Genomic DNA, 17,178 nt, shown 5'->3' with positions numbered 1-17,178 from the left:
GAACAATGAAAACATCAACCTCTAACAATATATATATCAATAATAAATGTGGCAGCAGTGGGATTTGAACCCACGCCTCCAAAGAGACTGGAGCCTTAATCCAGCGCCTTAGACCGCTCGGCCATGCTACCTCATGGGTGCAGTGTTCATGTGGCTCAAAAATCTATCAAATGATTATTTAAATGTGTTTTGTTCACTTTATATGAAGTAACAAAACATATTGAGATTTATTAGAGCATTCACATATGGTTAGGGTTAGGTACGTGATACTGGGGCTTGGGTTTCTGGTGGTCATTGCAATATTAGGGACATCTCAATGCTCACAATACTGACACTTGCTAGGCAAGCCTTCTAACTTTCAACATCGAGCTCCTAACTCTAACACTGAACATACCTGCAGCCTATCCTTAATTCTTTTTCTTCCAATGCCTAACCCCAAAACCTCTTAGTATCTTACCATGACACTTCCTATCAGCATCATAACCTTAAACAAACTCCTATAGTTTCAAACTCTTAACCTCCCTTCTTAGTGCCTAACCATTACCCCACCACCTGCCATTGAACCATAACATCCCCTACACATAGGACATAGTTCCAAAATCAGTCGTTTTACCAGTGTTTGGGATTCTGCTATCAGTTTCCTGACTTGCAGCTTCCCGAATGCCAGGATGCCCAATGCATCCAATTGTAATCACTTCAAATTAATTTTTATGTCTCTACAGTCTTTAGAAATATTTTTGAAAAGTATCTAGTAAATATGATAAACTTTTTTGAACTCTGTTGTTGAAATGTCCCAGCAACTATCATACACCAGATAGAATTTGAACTTTAAGAGAAAATAACTGATTTTGTTTTTGGAAGATAATTATGGCAGCAGTGGGATTTGAACCCACGCCTCCGAAGAGACTGGAGCCTAAATCCAGCGCCTTAGACCGCTCGGCCATGCTACCACACTTAAAGGTAACGCATAGTTTCTCACAGTCTGGAATCTAGAACTAGAATTACAGAAAATGTTGTTGTTGTATTAAAGAAATACGTAAAAATATGTTTTATGTTAAGCATTTTAGATGCTCTTAACATAAGTGAGAAAAGATTTTTTTTAAAAAGAATATTGGTTGCCATGCAATCTAGATGAGAAATGGTTAATTTTTAATTAATTTGCATTTTAGTCGAGTTTACCACTTTGAAACCAATCACTGACAAAACATATTGAGATTTATTAGAGCATTCACATATGGTTAGGGTTAGGTACGTGATACTGGTGCTTGGGTTTCTGGTGGTCATTGCAATATTAGGGACATCTCAATGCTCACAATACTGACACTTGCTAGGCAAGCCTTCTAACTTTCAACATCGAGCTCCTAACTCTAACACTGAACATACCTGCTGCCTATCCTTATTTCTTTTCCTTCCAATGCCTAACCCCAAAACCTCTTAGTATCTTACCATGACCCTTCCTATCAGCATCTTAACCTTAAACATACTCCTATAGTTTCAAACTCTTAACCTCCCTTCTTAGTGCCTAACCATTACCCCACCACCTGCCATTGAACCATAACATCCCCTACACATAGGACAGAGTTCCAAAATCAGTCGTTTTACCAGTGTTTGGGATTCTGCTATCAGTTTCCTGACTTGCAGCTTCCCGAATGCCAGGATGCCCAATGCATCCAATTGTAATCACTTCAAGTTAATTTTTATGTCTTTACAGTCTTTAGAAATATTTTTGAAAAGTATCTATTAAATATGATAAACTTTTTTGAACTCTGTTGTTGAATTGTCCCAGCAACTATCATACACCAGATAGAATTTGAACTTTAAGAGAAAATAACTGATTTTGTTTTTGGAAGATAATTATGGCAGCAGTGGGATTTGAACCCACGCCTCCGAAGAGACTGGAGCCTAAATCCAGCGCCTTAGACCGCTCGGCCATGCTACCACACTTAAAGGTAACTCATAGTTTCTCACAGTCTGGAATCTAGAACTAGAATTACAGAAAATGTTGTTGTTGTATTAAAGAAATACGTAAAAATATGTTTTATGTTAAGCATTTTAGATGCTCTTAACATAAGTGAGAAAAGATTTTTTTTAAAAAGAATATTGGTTGCCATGCAATCTAGATGAGAAATGGTTAATTTTTAATTAATTAGCATTTTAGTCGAGTTTACCACTTTGAAACCAATCACTGACATTTTCTTTGGAAAATTTATATGGCAGCTTTGGGAAGTTAGCAAAGAAAGAAATTAGCTGTTATAACAATGTGATGATGAACACTTACTTTTTAATTGAATTACATTCTTGTGGATAGAACAATGAAAACATCAACCTCTAACAATATATATATCAATAACAAATATGGCAGCAGTGGGATTTGAACCCACGCCTCCGAAGAGACTGGAGCCTTAATCCAGCGCCTTAGACCGCTCGGCCATGCTACCTCACGGGTGCAGTGTTCATGTGGCTCAAAGATCTATCAAATGATTATTTAAATGTGTTTTGTTCACTTTATATGAAGTAACAAAACATATTGAGATTTATTAGAGCATTCACATATGGTTAGGGTTAGGTACGTGATACTGGTGCTTGTGTTTCTGGTGGTCATTGCAATATTAGGGACATCTCAATGCTCACAATTCAGACACTTGCTAGGTAAGCCTTCTAACTTTCAACATCGAGCCCCTAACTTTAACACTGAACATACCTGCAGCCTATCCTTAATTCTTTTTCTTCCATGCCTAACCCCAAAACCTCTTAGTATCTTACCATGACCCTTCCTATCTGCATCATAACCTTAAACATACTACTTTAGTTCCAAACTCTTAACCTCCCTTCTTAGTGCCTAACCATTACCCCACCACCTGCCATTGAACCATAACATCCCCTACACATAGGACAGAGTTCCAAAATCAGTCGTTTTACCAGTGTTTGGGATTCTGCTATCAGCTTCCTGACTTGCAGCTTCCCGAATGCCAGGATGCCCAATGCATCCAATTGTAATCACTTCAAGTTATTTTTTATGTCTCTACAGTCTTTAGAAATATTTTTGAAAAGTATCTAGTAAATATGATAAACGTTTTTGAACTCTGTTGTTGAATTGTCCCAGCAACTATCATACACCAGATAGAATTTGAACTTTAAGAGAAAATAACTGATTTTGTTTTTGGAAGATAATTATGGTAGCAGTGGGATTTGCACCCACGCCTCCGAAGAGACTGGAGCCTAAATCCAGCGCCTTAGACCGCTCGGCCATGCTACCACACTTAAAGGTAACTCATAGTTTCTCACAGTCTGGAATCTAGAACTGGAATTACAAAAAATGTTGTTGTTGTATTAAAGAAATACGTAAAAATATGTTTTATGTTAAGCATTTTAGATGTTCTTAACATAAGTGAGAAAAGATTTTTTTTTAAAAGAATATTGGTTGCCATGCAATCTAGATGAGAAATGGTTAATTTTTAATTAATTTGCATTTTAGTCGAGTTTACCACTTTGAAACCAATCACTGACATTTTCTTTGGAAAATTTATATGGCAGCTTTGGGAAGTTAGCAAAGAAAGAAATAAGCTGTTATAACAATGTGATGATGAACACTTACTTTTTAATTGAATTGCATTCTTGTGGATAGAACAATGAAAACATCAACCTCTAACAATATATATATCAATAATAAATGTGGCAGCAGTGGGATTTGAACCCACGCCTCCAAAGAGACTGGAGCCTTAATCCAGCGCCTTAGACCGCTCGGCCATGCTACCTCATGGGTGCAGTGTTCATGTGGCTCAAAAATCTATCAAATGATTATTTAAATGTGTTTTGTTCACTTTATATGAAGTAACAAAACATATTGAGATTTATTAGAGCATTCACATATGGTTAGGGTTAGGTACGTGATACTGGGGATTGGGTTTCTGGTGGTCATTGCAATATTAGGGACATCTCAATGCTCACAATACTGACACTTGCTAGGCAAGCCTTCTAACTTTCAACATCGAGCTCCTAACTCTAACACTGATCATACCTGCAGCCTATCCTTAATTCTTTTCCTTCCAATGCCTAACCCCAAAACCTCTTAGTATCTTACCATGACCCTTCCTATCTGCATCATAACCTTAAACATACTCCTATAGTTTCAAACTCTTAACCTCCCTTCTTAGTGCCTAACCATTACCCCACCCCCTGCCATTGAACCATAACATCCCCTACACATAGGACAGAGTTCCAAAATCAGTCGTTTTACCAGTGTTTGGAATTCTGCTATCAGTTTCCTGACTTGCAGCTTCCCGAATGCCAGGATGCCCAATGCATCCAATTGTAATCACTTCAAGTTAATTTTTATGTCTCTACAGTCTTTAGAAATATTTTTGAAAAGTATCTAGTAAATATGATAAACTTTTTTGAACTCTGTTGTTGAATTGTCCCAGCAACTATCATACACCAGATAGAATTTGAACTTTAAGAGAAAATAACTGATTTTGTTTTTGGAAGATAATTATGGCAGCAGTGGGATTTGAACCCACGCCTCCGAAGAGACTGGAGCCTAAATCCAGCGCCTTAGACCGCTCGGCCATGCTACCACACTTAAAGGTAACTCATAGTTTCTCACAGTCTGGAATCTAGAACTAGAATTACAGAAAATGTTGTTGTTGTATTAAAGAAATACGTAAAAATATGTTTTATGTTAAGCATTTTAGATGCTCTTAACATAAGTGAGAAAAGATTTTTTTTAAAAAGAATATTGGTTGCCATGCAATCTAGATGAGAAATGGTTAATTTTTAATTAATTTGCATTTTAGTCGAGTTTACCACTTTGAAACCAATCACTGACAAAACATATTGAGATTTATTAGAGCATTCACATATGGTTAGGGTTAGGTACGTGATACTGGTGCTTGGGTTTCTGGTGGTCATTGCAATATTAGGGACATCTCAATGCTCACAATACTGACACTTGCTAGGCAAGCCTTCTAACTTTCAACATCGAGCTCCTAACTCTAACACTGAACATACCTGCAGCCTATCCTTATTTCTTTTCCTTCCAATGCCTAACCCCAAAACCTCTTAGTATCTTACCATGACCCTTCCTATCAGCATCTTAACCTTAAACATACTCCTATAGTTTCAAACTCTTAACCTCCCTTCTTAGTGCCTAACCATTACCCCACCACCTGCCATTGAACCATAACATCCCCTACACATAGGACAGAGTTCCAAAATCAGTCGTTTTACCAGTGTTTGGGATTCTGCTATCAGTTTCCTGACTTGCAGCTTCCCGAATGCCAGGATGCCCAATGCATCCAATTGTAATCACTTCAAGTTAATTTTTATGTCTTTACAGTCTTTAGAAATATTTTTGAAAAGTATCTAGTAAATATGATAAACTTTTTTGAACTCTGTTGTTGAATTGTCCCAGCAACTATCATACACCAGATAGAATTTGAACTTTAAGAGAAAATAACTGATTTTGTTTTTGGAAAATAATTATGGCAGCAGTGGGATTTGAACCCACGCCTCCGAAGAGACTGGAGCCTTAATCCAGCACCTTAGACCGCTCGGCCATGCTACCTCATGGGTGCAGTGTTCATGTGGCTCAAAGATCTGTCAAATGATTTTTTAAATGTGTTTTGTTCACTTTATATGAAGTAACAAAACATATTGAGATTTATTAGAGCATTCACATATGGTTAGGGTTAGGTACGTGATACTGGGGCTTGTGTTTCTGGTGGTCATTGCAATATTAGGGACATCTCAATGCTCACAATTCAGACACTTGCTAGGTAAGCCTTCTAACTTTCAACATCGAGCCCCTAACTCTAACACTGAACATACCTGCAGCCTATCCTTAATTCTTTTTCTTCCATGCCTAACCCCAAAACCTCTTAGTATCTTACCATGACCCTTCCTATCTGCATCATAACCTTAAACATACTACTATAGTTCCAAACTCTTAACCTCCCTTCTTAGTGCCTAACCATTACCCCACCACCTGCCATTGAACCATAACATCCCCTACACATAGGACAGAGTTCCAAAATCAGTCGTTTTACCAGTGTTTGGGATTCTGCTATCAGTTTCCTGACTTTCAGCTTCCCGAATGCCAGGATGCCCAATGCATCCAATTGTAATCACTTCAAGTTAATTTTTATGTCTTTACAGTCTTTAGAAATATTTTTGAAAAGTATCTAGTAAATATGATAAACTTTTTTGAACTCTGTTGTTGAATTGTCCCAGCAACTATCATACACCAGATAGAATTTGAACTTTAAGAGAAAATAACTGATTTTGTTTTTGGAAGATAATTATAGCAGCAGTGGGATTTGAACCCACGCCTCCGAAGAGACTGGAGCCTAAATCCAGCGACTTAGACCGCTCGGCCATGCTACCACACTTAAAAGTAACTCATAGTTTCTCACAGTCTGGAATCTAGAACTAGAATTACAGAAAATGTTGTTGTTGTATTAAAGAAATACGTAAAAATATGTTTTATGTTAACCATTTTAGTTGCTCTTAACATAAGTGAGAAAAGATTTTTTTTTAAAAAGAATATTGGTTGCCATGCAATCTAGATGAGAAATGGTTAATTTTTAATTAATTTGCATTTTAGCCGAGTTTACCACTTTGAAACCAATCACTGACATTTTCTTTGGAAAATGTATATGGCAGCTTTGGGAAGTTAGCAAAGAAAGAAATTAGCTGTTATAACAATGTGATGATGAACACTTACTTTTTAATTGAATTGCATTCTTGTGGATAGAAAAATGAAAACATCAACCTCTAACAATATATATCAATAATAAATATGGCAGCAGTGGGATTTGAACCCACGCCTCCGAAGAGACTGGAGCCTTAATCCAGCGCCTTAGACCGCTCGGCCATGCTACCTCAGGGGTGCAGTGTTCATGTGGCTCAAAAATCTATCAAATGATTATTTAAATGTGTTTTGTTCACTTTATATGAAGTAACAAAACATATTGAGATTTATTAGAGCATTCACATATGGTTAGGGTTAGGTACGTGATACTGGGGCTTGGGTTTCTGGTGGTCATTGCAATATTAGGGACATCTCAATGCTCACAATACTGACACTTGCTAGGCAAGCCTTCTAACTTTCAACATCGAGCTCCTAACTCTAACACTGAACATACCTGCAGCCTATCCTTATTTCTTTTCCTTCCAATGCCTAACCCCAAAACCTCTTAGTATCTTACCATGACCCTTCCTATCTGCATCATAACCTTAACCCCTTCCTGACAGAGCCAGTTTTTGCGTTCCTGACAGAGCCCTTTTTTTCAAATCTGACATGTCTCACTTAAGTGGGGATAACTTTTTTTTGCTTTTACTTATCCCAGTGATTTTGAGATTGTTTTTTCGTGACACATTGTACTTCAAATTAGTGGTAAATTTGGGTCGATACAGTCTGTGTTTTTTTGTGAAAAATACCAAAATATCGTGAAAAAATGGAAAATTTAGCGATTTGCAAAATGTTAAATTTTCTGCTTGTGAGACAAATAATCTTACCACTCAAAATAGTGAATAACTAACATAGACCATATGTCTACTTTATGTTGACATCATTATTTCAACTTCCTTTTAATTTTTTGGGACACTAGGAGGCTTCAAATATGAATAGCAAATTCTCAAATTTTCAAGAAAATTTCAAACACTGATTTTTTTAGGGACCAGTTCAGTTCTGATGTGACTTTGAGGGACTTGTATGTGAGACACCCCCATAAATGATGCCATTTCAAAAACTGCACCCCTCACAGTATTCAAAACAGCATTTTGGAAGTTTGTTAACCCTTTAGGTGTTTCACAGGAATTAAAACAAAGTGTAGGTGAAATTTCAAAATTTCTTTTTTTTTGCAGAGTTTCAATTTTAATACATTTTTCTAACGAATACAGTAGATTTTACTAGAGAAATGTGACTAAAAATTGATTCCCCCAATTCTTTTGTTTTCAAAAATATCCTATATGTGGCCCTAGTTTGCACGTTGACCAAACCACAGGCTTCATAATAGAAGGAGCACCTACTTGATTTTGGAGCCTCCTTTTTATGAGATTTTTTTTTAGGCACCATGTAGGTTTCTAGGCACCATAAGTGCTAAAAGTTAGGAACCTCCCCCACAAGTCACCCCATTTTGCAATCTACACCCCTCAGGGAATTCATCTAGGGGTATAGTGTACATTTCAAACCCCCAGGGGTTTCACCAATTGTGGTACAACTGGGCAGTGAAAATGAAAAATTATTTTTTTTACACAAAAATACAGTTCTGGCTCCAAATTTGTCATTTTCAGAAGGTATGAAGGAGACAAAGCACCCCAAAATATGTGCCCCAATTTCTCCCGAGTACGGCAATGCCTCACATGTGACCAAAAAATACCAGTTGGGTGCATGGCAGGACTCAGAAGGGAAGGAGTGATTTTTGGATTTTGCAGCACAGATTCTGGTGGAATGAATGGTGGGTGCTATGTTGCACCAATACAGTGGAACCCCCCCACAAGTCACCCCATTTTGCAAAGTACACCCCTCAGGGAATTCATCTAGGGGTATAGTGTACATTTCAAACCCCCAGGGGTTTCACCAATTTTGATACAAGTGGGCAGTGAAAATGAAAAATTACATTTTTTTACACAAAAATGCAGTTCTGGCTCAAAATTTTTCATTTTCAGAAGGTATGAAGGAGAAAAAGCACCCCAAAATATGTGCCCCAATTTCTCCCGAGTACGGAAATGCCTCACATGTGACCAAAAAATACCAGTTGGGTGCATGGCAGGACTCAGAACGGAAGGAGTGATTTTTGGATTTTGCGGCTCAGATTCTGGTGGAATTTTGGTGGGTGCTATGTCGCATTAGCAAGACCCCCCAAGCACCAATACAGTGGAACCCCCCCACAAGTCACCCCATTTTGAAAACTACACCCCTCAGGGAATTCATCTAGGGGTATAGTGTACATTTCAAACCCCCAGGGGTTTCACCAATTTTGATACAAGTGGGCAGTGAAAATGAAAAATTACATTTTTTACACAAAAATGCAGTTCTGGCTCGAAATTTTTCATTTTCAGAAGGTATGAAGGAGAAAAAGCACCCCAAAATCTGTGCCCCAATTTCTCCCGAGTACGGCAATGCCTCACATGTGACCAAAAAATACCAGTTGGGTGCATGGCAGGACTCAGAACGGAAGGAGTGATTTTTGGATTTTGCAGCTCAGATTCTGGTGGAATTTTGGTGGGTGCTATGTCGCATTAGCAAGACCCCCCAAGCACCAATACAGTGGAACCCCCCCACAAGTCACCCCATTTTGAAAACTACACCCCTCAGGGAATTCATCTAGGGGTATAGTGTACATTTCAAACCCCCAGGGGTTTCACCAATTTTGATACAAGTGGGCAGTGAAAATGAAAAATTACATTTTTTTACACAAAAATGCAGTTCTGGCTCAAAATTTTTCATTTTCAGAAGGTATGAAGGTGAAAAAGCACCCCAAAATCTGTGCCCCAATTTCTCCCGAGTACGGAAATGCCTCACATGTGACCAAAAAATACCAGTTGGGTGCATGGCAGGACTCAGAACGGAAGGAGTGATTTTTGGATTTTGCAGCACAGATTTTGGTGGAATGAATGGTGGGTGCTATGTTGCACCAATACAGTGGAACCCCCCCACAAGTCACCCCATTTTGCAAACTACACCCCTCAGGGAATTCATCTAGGGGTATAGTGTACATTTCAAACCCCCAGGGGTTTCACCAATTTTGATACAAGTGGGCAGTGAAAATGAAAAATTACATTTTTTTACACAAAAATGCAGTTCTGGCTCAAAATTTTTCATTTTCAGAAGGTATGAAGGAGACAAAGCACCCCAAAATCTGTGCCCCAATTTCTCCCGAGTACGGCAATGCCTCACATGTGACCAAAAAATACCATTTGGGTGCATGGCAGGACTCAGAAGGGAAGGAGTGATTTTTGGATTTTGCAGCTCAGATTCTGGTGGAATGTTGGTGGGTGCTATGTGGCATTAGCAAGACCCCCCAAGCACCAATACAGTGGAACCCCCCCACAAGTCACCCCATTTTGCAAACTACACCCCTCAGGGAATTCATCTAGGGGTATAGTGTACATTTCAAACCCCCAGGGGTTTCACCAATTTTGATACAAGTGGGCAGTGAACATGAAAAATTACATTTTTTTACACAAAAATGCAGTTCTGGCTCAAAATTTTTCATTTTCAGAAGGTATGAAGGAGAAAAAGCACCCCAAAATCTGTGCCCCAATTTCTCCCGAGTACGGCAATGCCTCATGTGTGACCAAAAAGTGGCAGGACTCAGAAGGGAAGGAGTGATATTTGGATTTTGCAGCACAAATTCTGGTGGAATGATGGTGGGTGCTATGTCGCATTAGCAAGACCCCCAAAGCACCAATACAGTGGAACCCCCCCACAAGTGACCCCATTTTGCAAACTACACCCCTCAGGGAATTCATCTAGGGGTATAGTGTACATTTCAAACCCCCAGGGGTTTCACCAATTTTGATAAAACTGGGCAGTGAACATGAAAAATTACATTTTTTTACACAAAAATGCAGTTCTGGCTCAAAATTTTTCATTTTCACAAGGAATGAAGGAGACAAAGCACCCCAAAATCTGTGCCCCAATTTCTCCCGAGTACGGCAATGCCTCACATGTGACCAAAAAATACCAGTTGGGTGCATGGCAGGACTCAGAAGGGAAGGAGTGATTTTTGGATTTTGCGGCTCAGATTCTGGTGGAATGAATGGTGGGTGCTATGTGGCATTAGCAAGACCCCCGAAGCACGGTGAAATTATGAACCTAATATTCCATAGATGTGTGGTATATTTTAAAACACTCCTTTATACATAGGCCGGGTTTGTCGGGGCAAGTGTCACACTGGAAAATAGTTTGCTTTCTTATTCCCTTTTTATAGCAAACTTTGCACCTTTTTTGTGTCCTGCCCTTTTTTCCAGTGGAGGGGATTTCATCAGGAAAATGCTGCCCTGGTACAATACGGGGGCCAGTACTAGAAGTACTGGGGCCCTCTGCCTGCTGGTTCCCAAATATTAGGCCCTTTATGACTTCCTCTTGAAAGTGCATAAATGTCCCCCTCTGGCCGGTAGAACGGAATAGCACGTAAGCGTTATACAGTGCCATCTGGATGATATACACGGCCACCTTCTTGTACCAGATTTTTGTTTTCCGCAGGGCACTGTACGGCTTCAGTACCTGATCTGAAAGATCCACTCCGCCCATGTACCTATTGTAATCCAGGATACAATTAGGTTTGGAGGTGTGGGTACTGGTACCTCGTACAGGGACGGAGGTGGTACTGTCTCCGTGAATTGTTGTCAGTATAAGGACATCCCTCTTGTCCTTATATTTGACCAACAACATATTTTCGTTGCATATTCCCCTGCTTTCACCCCTTCTCATTACTTGGGCAATGTGCGTTTTTGGGAGGCCTCTTTGGTTCTTGCGCACAGTACCGCAAGCTGCTGTACCTCTTGAACCAAGGGCCTTAAACAGGGGGATGCTAGTGTAAAAGTTATCCACATAGAGGTGATAACCTTTATCCAGGAAGGGGTGCACTAAATCCCAGACAATTTTCCCACTAACACCTACGAGGGAGGGGGGGCATTCTGGCGGTTGAATTCTTGAATCCTTCCCTTCATAAACCCTAAACCTGTGGGTGTACCCTGAGGTGCTTTCACACAGTTTATACATTTTTATGCCATACCTTGCCCTCTTACTGGGAAGGTACTGGCGGAATTTAACCCTTCCTTTAAAATGTATAAGGGACTCGTCGATACAAATAAATTTTTCAGGGATGTACACCTCTTCAAATTTGGCACTGAAATGATCAATGACCGGCCTGACTTTGAATAGCCGGTCAAAGGTGGGATCATCTCTGGGTGGGCACTGTGCATTATCGGTGTAATGTATAAATTTAAGAATTGTCTCAAATCGAGTCCGGGGCATGGCCATACGGTAAAATGGAGTACTGTACAGAACATCTGTACTCCAATATTGCCTAATTTCTGGCTTTTTTACTATGCCCATATGAAACACCAGACCCCAAAACGTCATCATCTCTACTGCATCTACAGGGGTCCACCTAGCAAATGATGACGTGGGGTTTTGAGCAATAAACTGCTGGGCATATAAATTAGTTTGGTCCACCATTAAATTTATAAAATCATCAGAGAAAAATAATTTGAAAAAGTCAATTTCTCTGAGACCTGTGGAATCAAATTGGATTCCTGGCATGGCCAAAAACTCAGGAACCTGGGGCTCAAAATTGTCTGGTGGTGGGGTCCATACTAGATCAATTATTGGGGGGGGAATCTCAGCTGATCTACGGGGGCGTCTTTGAGGGGGTCCCTCATCACCAGAGGAGGAAGAGGAGCTTAAGACGAATCCTTCAAATTCCCCGCTTGCATCACTGCCTGTGTCAGAGTCAGAGGCAAGCATGGCATATGCCTCCTCCACTGAATACATTCTCCTGGATGACTGGGAGGACATTTGGGAGGACATTTGGGAGGACATTTGGGATGCCATTTTTATTTTTGTGTTACTGGTAGTGAAATGTTTCAACACGTGTATAGTGTAGGGGGGGGTACAAACTTTATTTCAATCCGGGGGGTATGTAGTGTGTATGTGGTGCAGAAAAAAAAAAATACTTTATACCAATAAAAAAAAAAAAAAATGAAGGGGTTAAAAATAAAAAATTGAAGGGGTTAAAAAAAAAAAAAAAAGGTCCTGCGCCAAAAATTGAGCACAGATGTTGGTCAGTAACGTCTGTCACTGAACAGCGCTCAAAGGCAACAGGAATCTGATCAAAAAAAAAAAAAAAAATTGATCAACCCTGTGCCGAAAAAGCTGATCAGTGATGTACGTCACTGATCGGCGCACAGTGGCCACAGGACACCCACAAAATCAGTGTGTGTAAAAAAAAAATTAAAAAAAGACCCCACAGCACTCACAAAAAAAAAAAAAGGTGATCAGTGATGCGACACTGATTACCAGTGAGGGACAGCAGGTGCACAACCTTTGGTGCAACTGACAGTGCAACTGGCAGCAACTGACAGGTATATATATATAAAAAAAACCTCTGCGCCCCCAAAAAGTTGCTGATCAGCACAGATATACTGATCAGCACAAAAGGGGGGGTAGCAGACACAAAATATACACTCTCTATCACTCTCTGTCACTATCTCTCTCTATCTCTCTATCTCTCACTATCTCTCACTATCTATCACTCTAGGACACTGCAGCAGCAGCACTGACAGTTATATGTATAAAAAAAAACTGCACCCCCAAAAAGGGGGGGTAGCAGACACAAAATATACACTCTCTATCACTCTCTGTCACTATCTCTCTCTATCTCTCTATCTCTCACTATCTATCACTATCTATCACTCTATGACACTGCAGCAGCAGCACTGACAGTTATATATATAAAATAAAACCCCTGCACCCCCAAAAAGGGGGGGTAGCAGACACAAATCTCTCTATCTCTCTACCTCTCACTATCTATCACTATCTATCACTATCTATCACTGTATGACACTGCAGCAGCAGCACTGACAGTTATATATATATAGAAAACCCCTGCACCCCCAAAAAGGGGGGGTAGCAGACACAAAATATAGCTCTCTCTGTCACTATCTCTCTATCTCTCTCTATCTCTCTCTATCTCTCTCTCTATCTCTCTATCTCTCTATCACACTGCAGCAGCAGCAGGAAGTCTCAGGAAGTCAGATCCAGGAAGCGTCCAGCACGCTACAAGCAGTGATAAGGTGATCAGGTAAGGTATTTGCAAGGATCAGGTAAGTATTAGCAAGGATCAGGTCGGTATTCACGGCAGGCAGGCACGGTGACCGTTCTGCACGCTATTCCAGACCGGAATGGCGTCTGCAGCGCAGTCACCGTCAGTTTAAATGTCGCGCCTTGGCTGTGATTGGTCCGTGGGTCCCACGGACCAATCACAGCCTTGGGGGCAGGTGGGGTGAGGGTGGGGTGAGGTGTCATCGTCACCGATGACCCCCTCATGCCCCCTGACGCCCGGCGGTGATTGACACCTGTGTTACCGAGCGTCCGATTCGCTGGTAACACAGGAAAACGCTGTGAATGGCTGTTCACACTGAACAGCCAATCACAGCGATCGCCGACGGGGGGGCGACATCGCAGCCCCCCCTGGGCATGCAGGGACATGTCTGCTGTCAGGGACAGCAGACATCGTCCCTCTGTCACTGCGTCTCGAGACGCAGTGACAGTTTAAACTCATGACATACATTTATGCCATGTGTCGGGAAGTACCTCCCGGCCATGACGTAAATGTACGTCAAATGTCGGGAAGGGGTTAAACATACTCCTATAGTTTCAAACTCTTAACCTCCCTTCTTAGTGCCTAACCATTACCCCACCCCCTGCCATTGAACCATAACATCCCCTACACATAGGACAGAGTTCCAAAATCAGTCGTTTTACCAGTGTTTGGGATTCTGCTATCAGTTTCCTGACTTGCAGCTTCCCGAATGCCAGGATGCCCAATGCATCCAATTGTAATCACTTCAAGTTAATTTTTATGTCTCTACAGTCTTTAGAAATATTTTTGAAAAGTATCTAGTAAATATGATAAACTTTTTTGAACTCTGTTGTTGAATTGTCCCAGCAAGAATACACCAGATAGAATTTGAACTTTAAGAGAAAATAACTGATTTTGTTTTTGGAAGATAATTATGGCAGCAGTGGGATTTGAACCCACGCCTCCGAAGAGACTGGAGCCTAAATCCAGCGCCTAAGACCGCTCGGCCATGCTACCACACTTAAAGGTAACTCCTAGTTTCTCACAGTCTGGAATCTAGAACTAGAATTACAGAAAATGTTGTTGTTGTATTAAATATGTTTTATGTTAAGCATTTTAGATGCTCTTAACATAAGTGAGAAAAGATTTTTTTTAAAAAGAATATTGGTTGCCATGCAATCTAGATGAGAAATGGTTAATTTTTAATTAATTTGCATTTTAGTCGAGTTTACCACTTTGAAACCAATCACTGACATTTTCTTTGGAAAATTTATATGGCAGCTTTGGGAAGTTAGCAAAGAAAGAAATTAGCTGTTATAACAATGTGATGATGAACACTTACTTTTTAATTGAATTGCATTCTTGTGGATAGAACAATGAAAACATCAACCTCTAACAATATATATATCAATAATAAATGTGGCAGCAGTGGGATTTGAACCCACGCCTCCGAAGAGACTGGAGCCTTAATCCAGCGCCTTAGACCGCTCGGCCATGCTACCTCATGGGTGCAGTGTTCATGTGGCTCAAAAATCTATCAAATGATTATTTAAATGTGTTTTGTTCACTTTATATGAAGTAACAAAACATATTGAGATTTATTAGAGCATTCACATATGGTTAGGGTTAGGTACGTGATACTGGGGCTTGTGTTTCTGGTGGTCATTGCAATATTAGGGACATCTCAATGCTCACAATTCAGACACTTGCTAGGTAAGCCTTCTAACTTTCAACATCGAGCCCCTAACTTTAACACTGAACATACCTGCAGCCTATCCTTAATTATTTTTCTTCCATGCCTAACCCCAAAACCTCTTAGTATCTTACCATGACCCTTCCTATCTGCATCATAACCTTAAACATACTACTATAGTTCCAAACTCTTAACCTCCCTTCTTAGTGCCTAACCATTACCCCACCACCTGCCATTGAACCATAACATCCCCTACACATAGGACAGAGTTCCAAAATCAGTCGTTTTACCAGTGTTTGGGATTCTGCTATCAGTTTCCTGACTTGCAGCTTCCCGAATGCCAGGATGCCCAATGCATCCAATTGTAATCACTTCAAGTTAATTTTTATGTCTCTACAGTCTTTAGAAATATTTTTGAAAAGTATCTAGTAAATATGATAAACTTTTTTGAACTCTGTTGTTGAATTGTCCCAGCAACTATCATACACCAGATAGAATTTGAACTTTAAGAGAAAATAACTGATTTTGTTTTTGGAAGATAATTATGGCAGCAGTGGGATTTGAACCCACGCCTCCGAAGAGACTGGAGCCTAAATCCAGCGCCTTAGACCGCTCGGCCATGCTACCACACTTAAAGGTAACTCCTAGTTTCTCACAGTCTGGAATCTAGAACTAGAATTACAGAAAATGTTGTTGTTGTATTAAATATGTTTTATGTTAAGCATTTTAGATGCTCTTAACATAAGTGAGAAAAGATTTTTTTTAAAAAGAATATTGGTTGCCATGCAATCTAGATGAGAAATGGTTAATTTTTAATTAATTTGCATTTTAGTCGAGTTTACCACTTTGAAACCAATCACTGACATTTTCTTTGGAAAATTTATATGGCAGCTTTGGGAAGTTAGCAAAGAAAGAAATTAGCTGTTATAACAATGTGATGATGAACACTTACTTTTTAATTGAATTGCATTCTTGTGGATAGAACAATGAAAACATCAACCTCTAACAATATATATATCAATAATAAATGTGGCAGCAGTGGGATTTGAACCCACGCCTCCGAAGAGACTGGAGCCTAAATCCAGCGCCTTAGACCGCTCGGCCATGCTACCACACTTAAAGGTAACACATAGTTTCTCACAGTCTGGAATCTAGAACTAGAATTACAGAAAATGTTGTTGTATTAAAGAAATACGTAAAAATATGTTTTATGTTAAGCATTTTAGATGCTCTTAACATAAGTGAGAAAAGATTTTTTTTAAAAAGAATATTGGTTGCCATGCAATCTAGATGAGAAATGGTTAATTTTTAATTAATTTGCATTTTAGTCGAGTTTACCACTTTGAAACCAATTACTGACATTTTCTTTGGAAAATTTATATGGCAGCTTTGGGAAGTTAGCAAAGAAAGAAATTAGCTGTTATAACAATGTGATGATGAACACTTACTTTTTAATTGAATTACATTCTTGTGGATAGAACAATGAAAACATCAACCTCTAACAATATATATATCAATAACAAATATGGCAGCAGTGGGATTTGAACCCACGCCTCCGAAGAGACTGGAGCCTTAATCGAGCGCCTTAGACCGCTCGGCCATGCTACCTCATGGGTGCAGTGTTCATGTGGCTCAAAGATCTATCAAATGATTATTTAAATGTGTTTTGTTCAC

The 17,178-nt window shown here is 39.7% G+C and overlaps 13 non-coding genes across 13 annotated transcripts; all 13 read right to left on the bottom strand.

Annotated features, from left to right (window-relative positions):
• Positions 1-49: 49 nt before the first annotated feature.
• Positions 50-131, bottom strand: TRNAL-AAG (transfer RNA leucine (anticodon AAG)). Its single transcript has one exon. It is a non-coding gene; the product is annotated as a tRNA-Leu (tRNA).
• A 737-nt stretch (positions 132-868) lies between these two features.
• Positions 869-950, bottom strand: TRNAL-UAG (transfer RNA leucine (anticodon UAG)). Its single transcript has one exon. It is a non-coding gene; the product is annotated as a tRNA-Leu (tRNA).
• Positions 951-1,857: 907 nt separating this feature from the next.
• TRNAL-UAG (transfer RNA leucine (anticodon UAG)) lies at positions 1,858-1,939 on the bottom strand. The gene has a single exon. It is a non-coding gene; the product is annotated as a tRNA-Leu (tRNA).
• Positions 1,940-2,356: 417 nt separating this feature from the next.
• Positions 2,357-2,438, bottom strand: TRNAL-AAG (transfer RNA leucine (anticodon AAG)). Its single transcript has one exon. It is a non-coding gene; the product is annotated as a tRNA-Leu (tRNA).
• Positions 2,439-3,174: 736 nt separating this feature from the next.
• On the bottom strand, positions 3,175-3,256 carry TRNAL-UAG (transfer RNA leucine (anticodon UAG)). Its single transcript has one exon. It is a non-coding gene; the product is annotated as a tRNA-Leu (tRNA).
• Positions 3,257-3,673: 417 nt separating this feature from the next.
• On the bottom strand, positions 3,674-3,755 carry TRNAL-AAG (transfer RNA leucine (anticodon AAG)). Its single transcript has one exon. It is a non-coding gene; the product is annotated as a tRNA-Leu (tRNA).
• Positions 3,756-4,492: 737 nt separating this feature from the next.
• Positions 4,493-4,574, bottom strand: TRNAL-UAG (transfer RNA leucine (anticodon UAG)). Its single transcript has one exon. It is a non-coding gene; the product is annotated as a tRNA-Leu (tRNA).
• A 907-nt stretch (positions 4,575-5,481) lies between these two features.
• On the bottom strand, positions 5,482-5,563 carry TRNAL-AAG (transfer RNA leucine (anticodon AAG)). The gene has a single exon. It is a non-coding gene; the product is annotated as a tRNA-Leu (tRNA).
• Positions 5,564-6,797: 1,234 nt separating this feature from the next.
• On the bottom strand, positions 6,798-6,879 carry TRNAL-AAG (transfer RNA leucine (anticodon AAG)). The gene has a single exon. It is a non-coding gene; the product is annotated as a tRNA-Leu (tRNA).
• Positions 6,880-14,746: 7,867 nt separating this feature from the next.
• TRNAL-UAG (transfer RNA leucine (anticodon UAG)) lies at positions 14,747-14,828 on the bottom strand. The gene has a single exon. It is a non-coding gene; the product is annotated as a tRNA-Leu (tRNA).
• A 403-nt stretch (positions 14,829-15,231) lies between these two features.
• Positions 15,232-15,313, bottom strand: TRNAL-AAG (transfer RNA leucine (anticodon AAG)). Its single transcript has one exon. It is a non-coding gene; the product is annotated as a tRNA-Leu (tRNA).
• Positions 15,314-16,049: 736 nt separating this feature from the next.
• On the bottom strand, positions 16,050-16,131 carry TRNAL-UAG (transfer RNA leucine (anticodon UAG)). Its single transcript has one exon. It is a non-coding gene; the product is annotated as a tRNA-Leu (tRNA).
• Positions 16,132-16,534: 403 nt separating this feature from the next.
• Positions 16,535-16,616, bottom strand: TRNAL-UAG (transfer RNA leucine (anticodon UAG)). Its single transcript has one exon. It is a non-coding gene; the product is annotated as a tRNA-Leu (tRNA).
• Positions 16,617-17,178: the final 562 nt, after the last annotated feature.

The sequence above is a fragment of the Crinia signifera genome, chromosome 6 (assembly GCF_055691185.1).
Source record: "Crinia signifera chromosome 6, ASM5569118v1, whole genome shotgun sequence".
Taxonomy (NCBI): Eukaryota; Metazoa; Chordata; class Amphibia; order Anura; family Myobatrachidae; genus Crinia; species Crinia signifera.
This window is presented reverse-complemented; position numbering and strand designations above follow the sequence as displayed.